The sequence below is a fragment of the Pseudophryne corroboree genome, chromosome 4 (assembly GCF_028390025.1).
Source record: "Pseudophryne corroboree isolate aPseCor3 chromosome 4, aPseCor3.hap2, whole genome shotgun sequence".
Lineage (NCBI taxonomy): Eukaryota > Metazoa > Chordata > Amphibia > Anura > Myobatrachidae > Pseudophryne > Pseudophryne corroboree.
Genome location: NC_086447.1, coordinates 197,750,604 through 197,765,233, shown reverse-complemented (window position 1 = coordinate 197,765,233; position 14,630 = coordinate 197,750,604). Strand labels below are relative to the sequence as shown.

Here is a 14,630-nt window from a genome sequence, read left to right as displayed (position 1 = left end):
TCCACATGTTTGGGTGTTTGCATTTTGTTACTGAGTAGCAATTCAGCAAAAAGAAATTTAGCAGCAGAAACGTTTATTTTCAGGTTTCGCCCTCTAGGACACTTGATGTTCTTTCAGTTTGCCTTATCTTAAACACCAAAAAAGACTTTCCAAATGTCAGACGTAGCTGCAATAGCTCATTTGGGAGAGCATTAGACTGAAGATCTATAAGTCCCTGGTTTGATCCCGGGTTTCGGCATGTTTAGTAGCTGTATTTTTGTTACAGAATAGCAATTTACCAGCAGAATCTTTCATTATAAGGTGTTGCTCTTCAAGAACACTTGATGCTCTTTTTTTCCCAACCTAAAACCCCAAATACGACTTCACATCTGTCACAATTAGCCGAAATATCTCAGTTGGGAGAGCGTTAGACTGAAGATCTAAAGGTCCCTGGTTCTATCCCGGGTTTCGGCATATTTAGTTGCTGTTTTTTTTGTTACAGAATAGCATTTTAGCAGCAGAAACTGCCGTGTTCAGGTTCTGGTCTTCAAGAACATTTCATGTTATTACAGTTTGCATTATTATTAGCCCCAATAAAATAATTTCTTATTATTAGAGCTTGGCGAAATAGCTCAGTTGTGACAACATTAGACTGAAGATCTAAGGGTGTCTTGTTCAATCCTGGGGTTTAGCATGGTTAGGTGTTTGCTTTTGCTACTGAATAGCAATTTAGCAGCAAAAACTGTTGTGTTCAGGTTTTGATCTTGAAAAGCATTTTATGTTATTTCAGTTTGCAAAATCTTTAGCTCCTAAAAAAAGACATTCTTATCAGTATAGCTTGCCAAAATAGCTCAGTTGTGAGAGCAATAGACTGAAGACCTTAAAATCCCTAGTACGATCGTGGGTTTCCACATGTTTGGGTGTTTGCAGTTTGTTACTGAGTAGCAATTCAGCAAAAAGAAATTTAGCAGCAGAAACTTTCATTTTCAGGTTTCGCCCTCTAGGACACTTGATGTTCTTTCAGTTTGCCTTATCTTAAACACCAAAAAAGACTTTCTAAACGTCAGACTTACACGCAATATCTCTTTTGTGAGAGCATTAAACTGAAGATCTAAAGGTCCTGGGTTCGATCCCAGGATTCGGCATGTTTAGTTGCTGTATTTTTGTTACAGAATAGCAATTTACCAGCAGAATCTTTCATTATCAGGTGTTGTTCATCAAGAACACTTAATGCTCTTTTTTTCCCCAGCCTAAAACCCCAAATACGGCTTGACATCTTTCACAATTAGCCGAAATAGCTCAGTTGGGAGAGCGTTAGACTGAAGATCTAAAGGTCCCTGGTTCGATCCCGGGTTTCGGCATATTTAGTTGCTGTTTTTTTGTTACAGAATAGCAATTTAGCAGCAGAAACTGCCGTGTTCAGGTTCTGGTCTTCAAGATCATTTCATGTTATTACAGTTTGCATTATTATTAGCCCCAATAAAAGAATTTCTTATTAGTAGAGCTTGGCGAAATAGGTCATTTGTGAGAACATTAGACTGAAGATCTAAGGGTGTCTTGTTCAATCCTGGGGTTTAGCATGGTTGGGTGTTTGCTTTTGCTACTGAATAGCAATTTAGCAGCAAAAACTGTTGTTTTCAGTTTTTGATCTTGAAAAACATTTTATGTTATTTCAGTTTGCAAAATCTTTAGCTCCAGAAAAAGACATTCTTATCAGTATAGCTTGCCAAAATAGCTCAGTTGTGAGAGCAATAGACTGAAGACCTTAAATTCCCTAGTACGATCGTGGGTTTCCACATGTTTGGGTGTTTGCATTTTGTTACTGAGTAGCAATTCAGCAAAAAGAAATTTTGCAGCAGAAACTTTCATTTTCAGGTTTCGCCCTCTAGGACACTTGATGTTCTTTCAGGTTGCCTTATCTTAAACACCAAAAAAGACTTTCCAAATGTCAGACGTAGCTGCAATAGCTCATTTGGGAGAGCATTAGACTGAAAATCTATAAGTCCCTGGTTCGATCCTGGGTTTCGGCATGTTTAGTAGCTGTATTTTTGTTACAGAATAGCAATTTACCAGCAGAATCTTTCATTATAAGGTGTTGCTCTTCAAGAACACTTGATGCTCTTTTTTTCCCAACCTAAAACTCCAAATACGACTTCACATCTGTCACAATTAGCTGAAATAGCTCAGTTGGGAGAGCGTTAGACTGAAGATCTAAAGGTCCCTGGTTCGATCCCGGGTTTCGGCATATTTAGTTGCTGTTTTTTTGTTACAGAATAGCAATTTAGCAGCAGAAACTGCCGTGTTCAGGTTCTGGTCTTCAAGATCATTTCATGTTATTACAGTTTGCATTATTATTAGCCCCAATAAAAGAATTTCTTATTAGTAGAGCTTGGCGAAATAGGTCATTTGTGAGAACATTAGACTGAAGATCTAAGGGTGTCTTGTTCAATCCTGGGGTTTAGCATGGTTGGGTGTTTGCTTTTGCTACTGAATAGCAATTTAGCAGCAAAAACTGTTGTTTTCAGTTTTTGATCTTGAAAAACATTTTATGTTATTTCAGTTTGCAAAATCTTTAGCTCCAAAAAAAGACATTCTTATCAGTATAGCTTGCCAAAATAGCTCAGTTGTGAGAGCAATAGACTGAAGACCTTAAATTCCCTAGTACGATCGTGGGTTTCCACATGTTTGGGTGTTTGCATTTTGTTACTGAGTAGCAATTCAGCAAAAAGAAATTTTGCAGCAGAAACTTTCATTTTCAGGTTTCGCCCTCTAGGATACTTGATGTTCTTTCAGGTTGCCTTATCTTAAACACCAAAAAAGACTTTCCAAATGTCAGACGTAGCTGCAATAGCTCATTTGGGAGAGCATTAGACTGAAAATCTATAAGTCCCTGGTTCGATCCTGGGTTTCGGCATGTTTAGTAGCTGTATTTTTGTTACAGAATTGCAATTTACCAGCAGAATCTTTCATTATAAGGTGTTGCTCTTCAAGAACACTTGATGCTCTTTTTTTCCCAACCTAAAACTCCAAATACGACTTCACATCTGTCACAATTAGCTGAAATAGCTCAGTTGGGAGAGCGTTAGACTGAAGATCTAAAGGTCCCTGGTTCGATCCCGGGTATCGGCATATTTAGTTGCTGTTTTTTTTGTTACAGAATAGCAATTTAGCAGCAGAAACTGCCGTGTTCAGGTTCTGGTCTTCAAGAACATTTCATGTTATTACAGTTTGCATTATTATTAGCCCCAATAAAAGAATTTCTTATTAGTAGAGCTTGGCGAAATAGCTCAGTTGTGAGAACATTAGACTGAAGATCTAAGGGTGTCTTGTTCAATCCTGGGGTTTAGCATGGTTGGGTGTTTGCTTTTGCTACTGAATAGCAATTTAGCAGCAAAAACTGTTGTTTTCAGTTTTTGATCTTGAAAAACATTTTATGTTATTTCAGTTTGCAAAATCTTTAGCTCCAAAAAAAGACATTCTTATCAGTATAGCTTGCCAAAATAGCTCAGTTGTGAGAGCAATAGACTGAAGACCTTAAAATCCCTAGTACGATCGTGGGTTTCCACATGTTTGGGTGTTTGCATTTTGTTACTGAGTAGCAATTCAGCAAAAAGAAATTTAGCAGCAGAAACGTTTATTTTCAGGTTTCGCCCTCTAGGACACTTGATGTTCTATCAGTTTGCCTTATCTTAAACACCAAAAAAGACTTTCTAAACGTCAGACTTACACGCAATAGCTCTTTTGTGAGAGCATTAAACTGATGATCTAAAGGTCCTGGGTTCGATCCCAAGATTCGGCATGTTTAGTTGCTGTATTTTTGTTACAGAATAGCAATTTACCAGCAGAATCTTTCATTATCAGGTGTTGTTCATCAAGAACACTTAATGCTCTTTTTTTTCCCAGCCTAAAACCCCAAATACGGCTTGACATCTTTCACAATTAGCCGAAATAGCTCAGTTGGGAGAGCATTAGACTGAAGATCTAAAGGTCCCTGGTTCGATCCCGGGTTTTGGCATATTTAGTTGCTGTTTTTTTGATACAGAATAGCAATTTAGCAGCAGAAACTGCCGTGTTCAGGTTCTGGTCTTCAAGAACATTTCATGTTATTACAGTTTGCATTATTATTAGCCCCAATAAAAGAATTTCTTATTAGTAGAGCTTGGCGAAATAGCTCAGTTGTGACAACATTAGACTGAAGATCTAAGGGTGTCTTGTTCAATCCTGGGGTTTAGCATGGTTGGGTGTTTGCTTTTGCTACTGAATAGCAATTTAGCAGCAAAAACTGTTGTGTTCAGGTTTTGATCTTGAAAAGCATTTTATGTTATTTCAGTTTGCAAAATCTTTAGCTCCTAAAAAAAGACATTCTTATCAGTATAGCTTGCCAAAATAGCTCAGTTGTGAGAGCAATAGACTGAAGACCTTAAAATCCCTAGTACGATCGTGGGTTTCCACATGTTTGGGTGTTTGCAGTTTGTTACTGAGTAGCAATTCAGCAAAAAGAAATTTAGCAGCAGAAACTTTCATTTTCAGGTTTCGCCCTCTAGGACACTTGATGTTCTTTCAGTTTGCCTTATCTTAAACACCAAAAAAGACTTTCTAAACGTCAGACTTACACGCAATATCTCTTTTGTGAGAGCATTAAACTGAAGATCTAAAGGTCCTGGGTTCGATCCCAGGATTCGGCATGTTTAGTTGCTGTATTTTTGTTACAGAATAGCAATTTACCAGCAGAATCTTTCATTATCAGGTGTTGTTCATCAAGAACACTTAATGCTCTTTTTTTCCCCAGCCTAAAACCCCAAATACGGCTTGACATCTTTCACAATTAGCCGAAATAGCTCAGTTGGGAGAGCGTTAGACTGAAGATCTAAAGGTCCTTGGTTCGATCCCGGGTTTCGGCATATTTAGTTGCTGTTTTTTTGTTACAGAATAGCAATTTAGCAGCAGAAACTGCCGTGTTCAGGTTCTGGTCTTCAAGATCATTTCATGTTATTACAGTTTGCATTATTATTAGCCCCAATAAAAGAATTTCTTATTAGTAGAGCTTGGCGAAATAGCTCAGTTGTGAGAACATTAGACTGAAGATCTAAGGGTGTCTTGTTCAATCCTGGGGTTTAGCATGGTTGGGTGTTTGCTTTTGCTACTGAATAGCAATTTAGCAGCAAAAACTGTTGTTTTCAGTTTTTGATCTTGAAAAACATTTTATGTTATTTCAGTTTGCAAAATCTTTAGCTCCTAAAAAAAGACATTCTTATCAGTATAGCTTGCCAAAATAGGTCAGTTGTGAGAGCAATAGACTGAAGACCTTAAAATCCCTAGTACGATCGTGGGTTTCCACATGTTTGGGTGTTTGCATTTTGTTACTGAGTAGCAATTCAGCAAAAAGAAATTTAGCAGCAGAAACGTTTATTTTCAGGTTTTGCCCTCTAGGACACTTGATGTTCTTTCAGTTTGCCTTTTCTTAAACACCAAAAAAGACTTTCCCAATGTCAGACGTAGCTGCAATAGCTCATTTGGGAGAGCATTAGACTGAAGATCTATAAGTCCCTGGTTTGATCCCGGGTTTCGGCATGTTTAAGTAGCTGTATTTTTGTTACAGAATAGCAATTTACCAGCAGAATCTTTCATTATAAGGTGTTGCTCTTCAAGAACACTTGATGCTCTTTTTTTCCCAACCTAAAACCCCAAATACGACATCACATCTGTCACAATTAGCCGAAATAGCTCAGTTGGGAGAGCGTTAGACTGAAGATCTAAAGGTCCCAGGTTCGATCCTGGGTTTCGGCATATTTAGTTGCTGTTTTTTTTGTTACAGAATAGCAATTTAGCAGCAGAAACTGCCGTGTTCAGGTTCTGGTCTTCAAGAACATTTCATGTTATTACAGTTTGCATTATTATTAGCCCCAATAAAAGAATTTCTTATTAGTAGAGCTTGGCGAAATAGCTCAGTTGTGAGAACATTAGACTGAAGATCTAAGGTTGTCTTGTTCAATCCTGGGGTTTAGCATGGTTGGGTGTTTGCTTTTGCTACTGAATAGCAATTTAGCAGCAAAAACTGTTGTTTTCAGTTTTTGATCTTGAAAAACATTTTATGTTATTTCAGTTTGCAAAATCTTTAGCTCCAAAAAAAGACATTCTTATCAGTATAGCTTGCCAAAATAGCTCAGTTGTGAGAGCAATAGACTGAAGACCTTAAAATCCCTAGTACGATCGTGGGTTTCCACATGTTTGGGTGTTTGCATTTTGTTACTGAGTAGCAATTCAGCAAAAAGAAATTTAGCAGCAGAAACGTTTATTTTCAGGTTTCGCCCTCTAGGACACTTGATGTTCTATCAGTTTGCCTTATCTTAAACACCAAAAAAGACTTTCTAAACGTCAGACTTACACGCAATAGCTCTTTTGTGAGAGCATTAAACTGAAGATCTAAAGGTCCTGGGTTCGATCCCAAGATTCGGCATGTTTAGTTGCTGTATTTTTGTTACAGAATAGCAATTTACCAGCAGAATCTTTCATTATCAGGTGTTGTTCATCAAGAACACTTAATGCTCTTTTTTTTCCCAGCCTAAAACCCCAAATACGGCTTGACATCTTTCACAATTAGCCGAAATAGCTCAGTTGGGAGAGCGTTAGACTGAAGATCTAAAGGTCCCTGGTTCGATCCCGGGTTTCGGCATATTTAGTTGCTGTTTTTTTGATACAGAATAGCAATTTAGCAGCAGAAACTGCCGTGTTCAGGTTCTGGTCTTCAAGAACATTTCATGTTATTACAGTTTGCATTATTATTAGCCCCAATAAAATAATTTCTTATTAGTAGAGCTTGGCGAAATAGCTCAGTTGTGACAACATTAGACTGAAGATCTAAGGGTGTCTTGTTCAATCCTGGGGTTTAGCATGGTTGGGTGTTTGCTTTTGCTACTGAATAGCAATTTAGCAGCAAAAACTGTTGTGTTCAGGTTTTGATCTTGAAAAGCATTTTATGTTATTTCAGTTTGCAAAATCTTTAGCTCCTAAAAAAAGACATTCTTATCAGTATAGCTTGCCAAAATAGCTCAGTTGTGAGAGCAATAGACTGAAGACCTTAAAATCCCTAGTACGATCGTGGGTTTCCACATGTTTGGGTGTTTGCAGTTTGTAACTGAGTAGCAATTCAGCAAAAAGAAATTTAGCAGCAGAAACTTTCATTTTCAGGTTTCGCCCTCTAGGACACTTGATGTTCTTTCAGTTTGCCTTATCTTAAACACCAAAAAAGACTTTCCAAATGTCAGACGTAGCTGCAATAGCTCATTTGGGAGAGCATTAGACTGAAGATCTATAAGTCCCTGGTTTGATCCCGGGTTTCGGCATGTTTAGTAGCTGTATTTTTGTTACAGAATAGCAATTTACCAGCAGAATCTTTCATTATAAGGTGTTGCTCTTCAAGAACACTTGATGCTCTTTTTTTCCCAACCTAAAACCCCAAATACGACTTCACATCTGTCCCAATTAGCCGAAATAGCTCAGTTGGGAGAGCGTTAGACTGAAGATCTAAAGGTCCTGGGTTCGATCCCAGGATTCGGCATGTTTAGTTGCTGTATTTTTGTTACAGAATAGCAATTTACCAGCAGAATCTTTCATTATCAGGTGTTGTTCATCAAGAACACTTAATGCTCTTTTTTTCCCCAGCCTAAAACCCCAAATACGGCTTGACATCTTTCACAATTAGCCGAAATAGCTCAGTTGGGAGAGCGTTAGACTGAAGATCTAAAGGTCCCTGGTTCGATCCTGGGTTTCGGCATATTTAGTTGCTGTTTTTTTGTTACAGAATAGCAATTTAGCAGCAGAAACTGCCGTGTTCAGGTTCTGGTCTTCAAGATCATTTCATGTTATTACAGTTTGCATTATTATTAGCCCCAATAAAAGAATTTCTTATTAGTAGAGCTTGGCGAAATAGCTCAGTTGTGAGAATATTAGACTGAAGATCTAAGGGTGTCTTGTTCAATCCTGGGGTTTAGCATGGTTGGGTGTTTGCTTTTGCTACTGAATAGCAATTTAGCAGCAAAAACTGTTGTTTTCAGTTTTTGATCTTGAAAAACATTTTATGTTATTTCAGTTTGCAAAATCTTTAGCTCCAAAAAAAGACATTCTTATCAGTATAGCTTGCCAAACTAGCTCAGTTGTGAGAGCAATAGACTGAAGACCTTAAAATCCCTAGTACGATCGTGGGTTTCCACATGTTTGGGTGTTTGCATTTTGTTACTGAGTAGCAATTCAGCAAAAAGAAATTTAGCAGCAGAAACGTTTATTTTCAGGTTTCGCCCTCTAGGACACTTGATGTTCTTTCAGTTTGCCTTATCTTAAACACCAAAAAAGACTTTCCAAATGTCAGACGTAGCTGCAATAGCTCATTTGGGAGAGCATTAGACTGAAGATCTATAAGTCCCTGGTTTGATCCCGGGTTTCGGCATGTTTAGTAGCTGTATTTTTGTTACAGAATAGCAATTTACCAGCAGAATCTTTCATTATAAGGTGTTGCTCTTCAAGAACACTTGATGCTCTTTTTTTCCCAACCTAAAACCCCAAATACGACTTCACATCTGTCACAATTAGCCGAAATATCTCAGTTGGGAGAGCGTTAGACTGAAGATCTAAAGGTCCCTGGTTCTATCCCGGGTTTCGGCATATTTAGTTGCTGTTTTTTTTGTTACAGAATAGCATTTTAGCAGCAGAAACTGCCGTGTTCAGGTTCTGGTCTTCAAGAACATTTCATGTTATTACAGTTTGCATTATTATTAGCCCCAATAAAATAATTTCTTATTATTAGAGCTTGGCGAAATAGCTCAGTTGTGACAACATTAGACTGAAGATCTAAGGGTGTCTTGTTCAATCCTGGGGTTTAGCATGGTTAGGTGTTTGCTTTTGCTACTGAATAGCAATTTAGCAGCAAAAACTGTTGTGTTCAGGTTTTGATCTTGAAAAGCATTTTATGTTATTTCAGTTTGCAAAATCTTTAGCTCCTAAAAAAAGACATTCTTATCAGTATAGCTTGCCAAAATAGCTCAGTTGTGAGAGCAATAGACTGAAGACCTTAAAATCCCTAGTACGATCGTGGGTTTCCACATGTTTGGGTGTTTGCAGTTTGTTACTGAGTAGCAATTCAGCAAAAAGAAATTTAGCAGCAGAAACTTTCATTTTCAGGTTTCGCCCTCTAGGACACTTGATGTTCTTTCAGTTTGCCTTATCTTAAACACCAAAAAAGACTTTCTAAACGTCAGACTTACACGCAATATCTCTTTTGTGAGAGCATTAAACTGAAGATCTAAAGGTCCTGGGTTCGATCCCAGGATTCGGCATGTTTAGTTGCTGTATTTTTGTTACAGAATAGCAATTTACCAGCAGAATCTTTCATTATCAGGTGTTGTTCATCAAGAACACTTAATGCTCTTTTTTTCCCCAGCCTAAAACCCCAAATACGGCTTGACATCTTTCACAATTAGCCGAAATAGCTCAGTTGGGAGAGCGTTAGACTGAAGATCTAAAGGTCCCTGGTTCGATCCCGGGTTTCGGCATATTTAGTTGCTGTTTTTTTGTTACAGAATAGCAATTTAGCAGCAGAAACTGCCGTGTTCAGGTTCTGGTCTTCAAGATCATTTCATGTTATTACAGTTTGCATTATTATTAGCCCCAATAAAAGAATTTCTTATTAGTAGAGCTTGGCGAAATAGCTCAGTTGTGAGAACATTAGACTGAAGATCTAAGGGTGTCTTGTTCAATCCTGGGGTTTAGCATGGTTGGGTGTTTGCTTTTGCTACTGAATAGCAATTTAGCAGCAAAAACTGTTGTTTTCAGTTTTTGATCTTGAAAAACATTTTATGTTATTTCAGTTTGCAAAATCTTTAGCTCCTAAAAAAAGACATTCTTATCAGTATAGCTTGCCAAAATAGGTCAGTTGTGAGAGCAATAGACTGAAGACCTTAAAATCCCTAGTACGATCGTGGGTTTCCACATGTTTGGGTGTTTGCATTTTGTTACTGAGTAGCAATTCAGCAAAAAGAAATTTAGCAGCAGAAACGTTTATTTTCAGGTTTCGCCCTCTAGGACACTTGATGTTCTTTCAGTTTGCCTTTTCTTAAACACCAAAAAAGACTTTCCCAATGTCAGACGTAGCTGCAATAGCTCATTTGGGAGAGCATTAGACTGAAGATCTATAAGTCCCTGGTTTGATCCCGGGTTTCGGCATGTTTAGTAGCTGTATTTTTGTTACAGAATAGCAATTTACCAGCAGAATCTTTCATTATAAGGTGTTGCTCTTCAAGAACACTTGATGCTCTTTTTTTCCCAACCTAAAACCCCAAATACGACTTCACATCTGTCACAATTAGCCGAAATAGCTCAGTTGGGAGAGCGTTAGACTGAAGATCTAAAGGTCCCAGGTTCGATCCTGGGTTTCGGCATATTTAGTTGCTGTTTTTTTTGTTACAGAATAGCAATTTAGCAGCAGAAACTGCCGTGTTCAGGTTCTGGTCTTCAAGAACATTTCATGTTATTACAGTTTGCATTATTATTAGCCCCAATAAAAGAATTTCTTATTAGTAGAGCTTGGCGAAATAGCTCAGTTGTGAGAACATTAGACTGAAGATCTAAGGTTGTCTTGTTCAATCCTGGGGTTTAGCATGGTTGGGTGTTTGCTTTTGCTACTGAATAGCAATTTAGCAGCAAAAACTGTTGTTTTCAGTTTTTGATCTTGAAAAACATTTTATGTTATTTCAGTTTGCAAAATCTTTAGCTCCAAAAAAAGACATTCTTATCAGTATAGCTTGCCAAAATAGCTCAGTTGTGAGAGCAATAGACTGAAGACCTTAAAATCCCTAGTACGATCGTGGGTTTCCACATGTTTGGGTGTTTGCATTTTGTTACTGAGTAGCAATTCAGCAAAAAGAAATTTAGCAGCAGAAACGTTTATTTTCAGGTTTCGCCCTCTAGGACACTTGATGTTCTATCAGTTTGCCTTATCTTAAACACCAAAAAAGACTTTCTAAACGTCAGACTTACACGCAATAGCTCTTTTGTGAGAGCATTAAACTGAAGATCTAAAGGTCCTGGGTTCGATCCCAAGATTCGGCATGTTTAGTTGCTGTATTTTTGTTACAGAATAGCAATTTACCAGCAGAATCTTTCATTATCAGGTGTTGTTCATCAAGAACACTTAATGCTCTTTTTTTTCCCAGCCTAAAACCCCAAATACGGCTTGACATCTTTCACAATTAGCCGAAATAGCTCAGTTGGGAGAGCGTTAGACTGAAGATCTAAAGGTCCCTGGTTCGATCCCGGGTTTCGGCATATTTAGTTGCTGTTTTTTTGATACAGAATAGCAATTTAGCAGCAGAAACTGCCGTGTTCAGGTTCTGGTCTTCAAGAACATTTCATGTTATTACAGTTTGCATTATTATTAGCCCCAATAAAATAATTTCTTATTAGTAGAGCTTGGCGAAATAGCTCAGTTGTGACAACATTAGACAGAAGATCTAAGGGTGTCTTGTTCAATCCTGGGGTTTAGCATGGTTGGGTGTTTGCTTTTGCTACTGAATAGCAATTTAGCAGCAAAAACTGTTGTGTTCAGGTTTTGATCTTGAAAAGCATTTTATGTTATTTCAGTTTGCAAAATCTTTAGCTCCTAAAAAAAGACATTCTTATCAGTATAGCTTGCCAAAATAGCTCAGTTGTGAGAGCAATAGACTGAAGACCTTAAAATCCCTAGTACGATCGTGGGTTTCCACATGTTTGGGTGTTTGCAGTTTGTAACTGAGTAGCAATTCAGCAAAAAGAAATTTAGCAGCAGAAACTTTCATTTTCAGGTTTCGCCCTCTAGGACACTTGATGTTCTTTCAGTTTGCCTTATCTTAAACACCAAAAAAGACTTTCCAAATGTCAGACGTAGCTGCAATAGCTCATTTGGGAGAGCATTAGACTGAAGATCTATAAGTCCCTGGTTTGATCCCGGGTTTCGGCATGTTTAGTAGCTGTATTTTTGTTACAGAATAGCAATTTACCAGCAGAATCTTTCATTATAAGGTGTTGCTCTTCAAGAACACTTGATGCTCTTTTTTTCCCAACCTAAAACCCCAAATACGACTTCACATCTGTCACAATTAGCCGAAATAGCTCAGTTGGGAGAGCGTTAGACTGAAGATCTAAAGGTCCTGGGTTCGATCCCAGGATTCGGCATGTTTAGTTGCTGTATTTTTGTTACAGAATAGCAATTTACCAGCAGAATCTTTCATTATCAGGTGTTGTTCATCAAGAACACTTAATGCTCTTTTTTTCCCCAGCCTAAAACCCCAAATACGGCTTGACATCTTTCACAATTAGCCGAAATAGCTCAGTTGGGAGAGCGTTAGACTGAAGATCTAAAGGTCCCTGGTTCGATCCCGGGTTTCGGCATATTTAGTTGCTGTTTTTTTGTTACAGAATAGCAATTTAGCAGCAGAAACTGCCGTGTTCAGGTTCTGGTCTTCAAGATCATTTCATGTTATTACAGTTTGCATTATTATTAGCCCCAATAAAATAATTTCTTATTAGTAGAGCTTGGCGAAATAGCTCAGTTGTGAGAACATTAGACTGAAGATCTAAGGGTGTCTTGTTCAATCCTGGGGTTTAGCATGGTTGGGTGTTTGCTTTTGCTACTGAATAGCAATTTAGCAGCAAAAACTGTTGTTTTCAGTTTTTGATCTTGAAAAACATTTTATGTTATTTCAGTTTGCAAAATCTTTAGCTCCAAAAAAAGACATTCTTATCAGTATAGCTTGCCAAACTAGCTCAGTTGTGAGAGCAATAGACTGAAGACCTTAAAATCCCTAGTACGATCGTGGGTTTCCACATGTTTGGGTGTTTGCATTTTGTTACTGAGTAGCAATTCAGCAAAAAGAAATTTAGCAGCAGAAACGTTTATTTTCAGGTTTCGCCCTCTAGGACACTTGATGTTCTTTCAGTTTGCCTTATCTTAAACACCAAAAAAGACTTTCCAAATGTCAGACGTAGCTGCAATAGCTCATTTGGGAGAGCATTAGACTGAAGATCTATAAGTCCCTGGTTTGATCCCTGGTTTCGGCATGTTTAGTAGCTGTATTTTTGTTACAGAATAGCAATTTACCAGCAGAATCTTTCATTATAAGGTGTTGCTCTTCAAGAACACTTGATGCTCTTTTTTTCCCAACCTAAAACCCCAAATACGACTTCACATCTGTCACAATTAGCTGAAATAGCTCAGTTGGGAGAGCGTTAGACTGAAGATCTAAAGGTCCCTGGTTCGATCCCGGGTTTCGGCATATTTAGTTGCTATTTTTTTTGTTACAGAATAGCAATTTAGCAGCAGAAACTGCCGTGTTCAGGTTCTGGTCTTCAAGAACATTTCATGTTATTACAGTTTGCATTATTATTAGCCCCAATAAAATAATTTCTTATTAGTAGAGCTTGGCGAAATAGCTCAGTTGTGACAACATTAGACTGAAGATCTAAGGGTGTCTTGTTCAATCCTGGGGTTTAGCATGGTTAGGTGTTTGCTTTTGCTACTGAATAGCAATTTAGCAGCAAAAACTGTTGTGTTCAGGTTTTGATCTTGAAAAGCATTTTATGTTATTTCAGTTTGCAAAATCTTTAGCTCCTAAAAAAAGACATTCTTATCAGTATAGCTTGCCAAAATAGCTCAGTTGTGAGAGCAATAGACTGAAGACCTTAAAATCCCTAGTACGATCGTGGGTTTCCACATGTTTGGGTGTTTGCAGTTTGTTACTGAGTAGCAATTCAGCAAAAAGAAATTTAGCAGCAGAAACTTTCATTTTCAGGTTTCGCCCTCTAGGACACTTGATGTTCTTTCAGTTTGCCTTATCTTAAACACCAAAAAAGACTTTCTAAACGTCAGACTTACACGCAATATCTCTTTTGTGAGAGCATTAAACTGAAGATCTAAAGGTCCTGGGTTCGATCCCAGGATTCGGCATGTTTAGTTGCTGTATTTTTGTTACAGAATAGCAATTTACCAGCAGAATCTTTCATTATCAGGTGTTGTTCATCAAGAACACTTAATGCTCTTTTTTTCCCCAGCCTAAAACCCCAAATACGGCTTGACATCTTTCACAATTAGCCGAAATAGCTCAGTTGGGAGAGCGTTAGACTGAAGATCTAAAGGTCCCTGGTTCGATCCCGGGTTTCGGCATATTTAGTTGCTGTTTTTTTGTTACAGAATAGCAATTTAGCAGCAGAAACTGCCGTGTTCAGGTTCTGGTCTTCAAGATCATTTCATGTTATTACAGTTTGCATTATTATTAGCCCCAATAAAAGAATTTCTTATTAGTAGAGCTTGGCGAAATAGCTCAGTTGTGAGAACATTAGACTGAAGATCTAAGGGTGTCTTGTTCAATCCTGGGGTTTAGCATGGTTGGGTGTTTGCTTTTGCTACTGAATAGCAATTTAGCAGCAAAAACTGTTGTTTTCAGTTTTTGATCTTGAAAAACATTTTATGTTATTTCAGTTTGCAAAATCTTTAGCTCCAAAAAAAGAAATTCTTATCAGTATAGCTTGCCAAAATAGGTCAGTTGTGAGAGCAATAGACTGAAGACCTTAAAATCCCTAGTACGATCGTGGGTTTCCACATGTTTGGGTGTTTGCATTTTGTTACT

General features: G+C 37.9%; 18 non-coding genes across 18 annotated transcripts; all 18 read left to right on the top strand.

The window, feature by feature from the left end:
• Positions 1 to 380: 380 nt before the first annotated feature.
• TRNAF-GAA (transfer RNA phenylalanine (anticodon GAA)) lies at positions 381 to 453 on the top strand. Its single transcript has one exon. It is a non-coding gene; the product is annotated as a tRNA-Phe (tRNA).
• An 814-nt stretch (positions 454 to 1,267) lies between these two features.
• TRNAF-GAA (transfer RNA phenylalanine (anticodon GAA)) lies at positions 1,268 to 1,340 on the top strand. The gene has a single exon. It is a non-coding gene; the product is annotated as a tRNA-Phe (tRNA).
• An 811-nt stretch (positions 1,341 to 2,151) lies between these two features.
• TRNAF-GAA (transfer RNA phenylalanine (anticodon GAA)) lies at positions 2,152 to 2,224 on the top strand. The gene has a single exon. It is a non-coding gene; the product is annotated as a tRNA-Phe (tRNA).
• Positions 2,225 to 3,035: 811 nt separating this feature from the next.
• TRNAF-GAA (transfer RNA phenylalanine (anticodon GAA)) lies at positions 3,036 to 3,108 on the top strand. Its single transcript has one exon. It is a non-coding gene; the product is annotated as a tRNA-Phe (tRNA).
• An 813-nt stretch (positions 3,109 to 3,921) lies between these two features.
• Positions 3,922 to 3,994, top strand: TRNAF-GAA (transfer RNA phenylalanine (anticodon GAA)). Its single transcript has one exon. It is a non-coding gene; the product is annotated as a tRNA-Phe (tRNA).
• An 813-nt stretch (positions 3,995 to 4,807) lies between these two features.
• On the top strand, positions 4,808 to 4,880 carry TRNAF-GAA (transfer RNA phenylalanine (anticodon GAA)). The gene has a single exon. It is a non-coding gene; the product is annotated as a tRNA-Phe (tRNA).
• Positions 4,881 to 5,693: 813 nt separating this feature from the next.
• TRNAF-GAA (transfer RNA phenylalanine (anticodon GAA)) lies at positions 5,694 to 5,766 on the top strand. The gene has a single exon. It is a non-coding gene; the product is annotated as a tRNA-Phe (tRNA).
• Positions 5,767 to 6,579: 813 nt separating this feature from the next.
• Positions 6,580 to 6,652, top strand: TRNAF-GAA (transfer RNA phenylalanine (anticodon GAA)). Its single transcript has one exon. It is a non-coding gene; the product is annotated as a tRNA-Phe (tRNA).
• An 812-nt stretch (positions 6,653 to 7,464) lies between these two features.
• TRNAF-GAA (transfer RNA phenylalanine (anticodon GAA)) lies at positions 7,465 to 7,537 on the top strand. Its single transcript has one exon. It is a non-coding gene; the product is annotated as a tRNA-Phe (tRNA).
• A 143-nt stretch (positions 7,538 to 7,680) lies between these two features.
• Positions 7,681 to 7,753, top strand: TRNAF-GAA (transfer RNA phenylalanine (anticodon GAA)). Its single transcript has one exon. It is a non-coding gene; the product is annotated as a tRNA-Phe (tRNA).
• Positions 7,754 to 8,564: 811 nt separating this feature from the next.
• On the top strand, positions 8,565 to 8,637 carry TRNAF-GAA (transfer RNA phenylalanine (anticodon GAA)). The gene has a single exon. It is a non-coding gene; the product is annotated as a tRNA-Phe (tRNA).
• Positions 8,638 to 9,451: 814 nt separating this feature from the next.
• On the top strand, positions 9,452 to 9,524 carry TRNAF-GAA (transfer RNA phenylalanine (anticodon GAA)). The gene has a single exon. It is a non-coding gene; the product is annotated as a tRNA-Phe (tRNA).
• Positions 9,525 to 10,336: 812 nt separating this feature from the next.
• TRNAF-GAA (transfer RNA phenylalanine (anticodon GAA)) lies at positions 10,337 to 10,409 on the top strand. The gene has a single exon. It is a non-coding gene; the product is annotated as a tRNA-Phe (tRNA).
• An 813-nt stretch (positions 10,410 to 11,222) lies between these two features.
• On the top strand, positions 11,223 to 11,295 carry TRNAF-GAA (transfer RNA phenylalanine (anticodon GAA)). Its single transcript has one exon. It is a non-coding gene; the product is annotated as a tRNA-Phe (tRNA).
• An 812-nt stretch (positions 11,296 to 12,107) lies between these two features.
• On the top strand, positions 12,108 to 12,180 carry TRNAF-GAA (transfer RNA phenylalanine (anticodon GAA)). Its single transcript has one exon. It is a non-coding gene; the product is annotated as a tRNA-Phe (tRNA).
• Positions 12,181 to 12,323: 143 nt separating this feature from the next.
• On the top strand, positions 12,324 to 12,396 carry TRNAF-GAA (transfer RNA phenylalanine (anticodon GAA)). Its single transcript has one exon. It is a non-coding gene; the product is annotated as a tRNA-Phe (tRNA).
• Positions 12,397 to 13,207: 811 nt separating this feature from the next.
• Positions 13,208 to 13,280, top strand: TRNAF-GAA (transfer RNA phenylalanine (anticodon GAA)). The gene has a single exon. It is a non-coding gene; the product is annotated as a tRNA-Phe (tRNA).
• Positions 13,281 to 14,094: 814 nt separating this feature from the next.
• Positions 14,095 to 14,167, top strand: TRNAF-GAA (transfer RNA phenylalanine (anticodon GAA)). Its single transcript has one exon. It is a non-coding gene; the product is annotated as a tRNA-Phe (tRNA).
• The last annotated feature ends 463 nt before the right edge of the window (positions 14,168 to 14,630 follow it).